Source organism: Rosa rugosa, chromosome 5, assembly GCF_958449725.1.
Source record: "Rosa rugosa chromosome 5, drRosRugo1.1, whole genome shotgun sequence".
Classification (NCBI taxonomy): Eukaryota; Viridiplantae; Streptophyta; class Magnoliopsida; order Rosales; family Rosaceae; genus Rosa; species Rosa rugosa.
This window is the reverse complement of record NC_084824.1, coordinates 43860596-43864474: the sequence shown is the minus strand read 5'-3', so window position 1 is coordinate 43864474 and position 3879 is coordinate 43860596. Positions and strand designations below refer to the sequence as shown.

Sequence of the window (3879 nt, the reverse complement as noted above, 5' to 3'; positions counted from 1 at the left end):
CTATCGCGAATCTGTGTTAGGGTTTCATGACTCTTTTGGCACATAGGCTATGCCCTGGTGACACGTGTGCTGTTGTCATTCGTTTTCCGTGTGTGGGAAGTCCGGTGTACTGGAGTCCGTAACATGTAATAATGGCGTAGTGGTAAGGAGTCGAGGTGACGACGCATTTTCTCTGTAACGCTCAAATATGTTGGACACGTGTGTTGAGCAAAAATTGCACAGAGTGTAAAATGTCACCCAACGTAATTTCACTCGTATTCATTAACTGAATAGAGTTTTAATTATTTCGGGTTCGACCCATTCAAGACAGAATGTGTCTCTTAATTACAATCCCTTGTTACAAGGGAACACCCTTTGATTCCATTTATAAAGAAACCAGTGTGTGGTTGTTTGTTTTTGCGGCTGCACCCGAATTTTGGAATTGGTTGCCTACGTACCCGGGAATGGATCAAGCCACTCGTAGTTCAAGAGTTCCAATGAGTAAATGACCCATTGGAGGACTTGGATTTTTGGGATAGGAAAAGTGTTTAGGACGCGATTGCATCTAGATCATTTGATTCCAGATTGCCTACATACCGTTGCGGGATCAAACCACATGTAGTTCCAGCATTTGGGATTTAAATGGGTAGATGACCCATTTACTTTTGGATTTGTGTTTGAGATATTTGTGAGGGTTTAGTGCCCTTGAATTTGCTTTTGGGTAATTTGGGAATGATTTTATTTTTCTGGTGTTTGTGTGAATTTGACTGGTGGAGTCAGGGATTCGGATTGGCTGAATTTGACTGGTGGAGTCAGGGATTCGATTTGAATTTGTAGTTGCATCTAGTGGGTCGCTAGATTGCCTACATACCCTGTGAAGGGATCAAACCATTGTAGTTCTGACTTTTGGAAATTTGAGATTTTTCTTGGTTTTGTACCAAAAGGATATTTTATTTTGGGTTTTGAAGAATTTTTCACAAAACCAATAATGTCCGGGTAATTTTCATTTGGACACCCGTAGCGTCGAGTAAACTCCGAATCGCACTTTTAAATTTTCATCTGAATCCTGGAGACACCCATCAAGCTTTTCTTTTTCTCTTTTGGACACCCAGATTTATTATGGGCAGCCACTGGAAGCTTCTTGGAGGCCCAAAGTGAAACAGAGGCCCAGCTGCTAGGACTTCACGCCAACAAGGAAGATGTTGTTCCATTTTTTGCTCCCTTCTTTCTTTCTTCTCTTAGCCAAACCCAGACAAACTCGAAGCATAGCTAAATACTCCCAGAACAAGGCATACCTTTGCCAATCGATGAAGGACTTTGAGATGGATTTGGAGATGCAACATGACTTGGAGATGGAGACGAGCCTGGGTCTTTGTCAAAACAGAATTTCTCAACCATTGAAGCTTGCAATTGGCTTCATCGCTTCTTAGTGAGAAAAAAATTGGGTGAGGACCCTCTCCATTTTGTTTTTTGCTTCTAGCTTTATAATTCAAAGACTCAGGTGCTGACATGCACCCTTTATGGTAAATTTTGACAGGGTATCCACCACTTAGGAGTTTGCTTCTTCACCTTTTGATGTTCAATTTGGCTTCTGCGTTTTATTGAACAAATGGTGTGCTTCGAATGGCCGTCAAATTAGTAGCGAAATTCCCGCCTTTGATCACAACTCAGGTATATATGTAAAGCTCCATTTTTCTGTAATGGGTTAAGAATTCTTGTACTTCTTAAGCCCGATAACATGTATTCGGAGCTTGATTTTAAGAAGAGATATTAAACTGGACTCCGTGCTTTCACCGACAACTCTCCTTCAATTAACTCTCTTTAGTTTTGCTTGTAGGTGTTATTGGAGGGACAGTTCTTGCTGACATAGAGTGATAATGGTTCTTCTTTTGTTTTTCAATTGTGATCAATAAAGGAACATGTTCTTTGTCTCCATCCGACTTTGTTTTCCTTGGCTAGAATACATCTCCAGCAATTGCCTTCATATTTTATATTTGTTTTTCTTTATGTGCCAATACCTTTTGGAGGAGTTTAAACAAAACAATTCCCTTAGCCAATACGTGGCTTTGCAAGGGATAATCTTGTTCATGTTTTGTTAATATGCAAAGGCCAAAACTTGTTTCCTTTCAATAACTTGGTCACCACTTTGACGTAGAAGCTCTGCATTATATTTATAAATGCGAAGCTTTGCTGCAACTTCATTATATTATTGATTTGATAGAGCAACTTGTAACAGGTCTTGCAGGACTTTTGTTTAACTCATTTTGTTGTGTTGGTGTGCAGGTAGAGCTTCGGTAGTGACCACTGAGAAAGAATATATTTCGAGCTTGCCTTATATTTGGGGCAAAAGCTTTGCCTCTGGAAGTAACAGCTTCTGTAATTGTTTTGATATGTAAGAACAATGCTCTCGCACTGCACCTCATTGACAAATACCCCTTTTTGTATGCAGGTACAGAACAACGACAAAAGCCGCAGTGTCATAAATTGTCGAAAGTTAATTTCTTTTAGTTTCTTTGCACCGCTTTTGTGTTACTTGAATTGGAATTTGGGGCAGGCTGTTTGGCTATGACGGTTGACAGGGAGCAGGGATGATTATGGCCTTTGGTTTCTTTTGTTTGCCATTTAGCACCATCGTACTCCAGCAGCCTTGTATTTGCTTTGTTGCTGCTGAGAGCGAGTTCAGCGAAGCATCGTAGCTATGAAAGCTTTGGGAGACAGATCTCGATGACGATACGGCACCCTAAGGCACGCCGTGTTGGAGCTCGACGACAATATCGGCACCCTAAGGCACGCCGTGTCGGAGCTTGAAGAGGATACGGCACCCTAAGGCACGCCGTGCAGGAGCTCGACGACAATATCGGCACCCTAAGGCACGCCGTGTCGGAGCATATATGATATACCATAGGGTATCTGTCGCTGGAGGCCTGCATCATCTGAGGACAGCAAAGGAAAGGTGCAGATCGGTGAAAAGCTCACCTCCTCTTTCTTGCTTTCTTCCTCTCCTTGGCTGCTGTAGCTCTGCTTCTTCACGATGCTCCTCACACTGCTATGCTCCTCCCATTCGTCCCTTTCGTTGCCGTAGAGTAAACTCTTTATATATAGACAACTTTTGTTTGCCAAGATGACCTGATGGTGATGGAGTTGGAGTCATTAAGGCTGAGAGTTCGTGATTAATTTGGAATCAGTAACTCCACCTTTATTAACGTGTACACTTCAGCTTCATTGTTGTATTCTTTTACACTTCTTTCTTCTGAATTTGAACAAAGCTAGAGTAATCCAAAAGTAGATAGACTTCTGGAAGAAGCGTGCCACTTTTACACTCTCTCCTTTAACGAAAATGTTTTTTCCTTTATGGGTTGTTGAATTTTTTTTGGTTTCAACAACGTGGTGAGATCTGGTGTCGTCGTCCTTATACGTCCAACGGTCCCTGTATTCTCGAGGTCCCTATATAAGGACAGAGGAGGGAGATGGGGGTGGTTACTGTTCCTTTGTTCTTGTTGGAGATTGGGATAAGAATTGATTAAAGTTAGAACCTTTAGCGTTCTGGGAGCTTGAATCTTGCGTTTGGCGGTCGGAATTTCGGGTGGTTTGCGGCGGTGTCTCTGTTTCCTGGTCAGAGGAGTGAACAGGTACGCTGTCTTCACTTTTCTGGGTTTTTCTAAGGGCGTTTGTGTGGTAGTGTGGGTTTCGTTGGTGAGTCGCTTGCCAGAGGTGAGATTTGCCGGTAAGCTCTGGGTCGTCGTGAATCCGGTTAAGTTTTGGAGAAGGTGAATTTTGGGTTGAAGTGGGCTTGCTGTTGAGGCTCCGGGCTAGGTTATTAGATTTTGAAATTTGGTGGGGCAAGTCGGGGAAGGCGATAGACAGGATGTGATTAACTAATTGTGGGTATTGCACGCAGTA

At 42.5% G+C, this 3879-nt stretch overlaps 1 long non-coding RNA gene across 2 annotated transcripts; it reads left to right on the top strand.

Annotated features, from left to right (window-relative positions):
- The first annotated feature begins 1179 nt into the window (after window positions 1-1179).
- Window positions 1180-3331, top strand: LOC133712898 (uncharacterized). Of its 2 annotated transcripts, XR_009847658.1 has the most exons (3): window positions 1183-1424; window positions 1517-1650; window positions 1817-3331. It is a non-coding gene; the product is annotated as an uncharacterized LOC133712898 (long non-coding RNA). The 2 variants fall into 2 exon arrangements; XR_009847657.1 differs by having other exon boundaries at window positions 1180-1424; window positions 1517-3331.
- The last annotated feature ends 548 nt before the right edge of the window (window positions 3332-3879 follow it).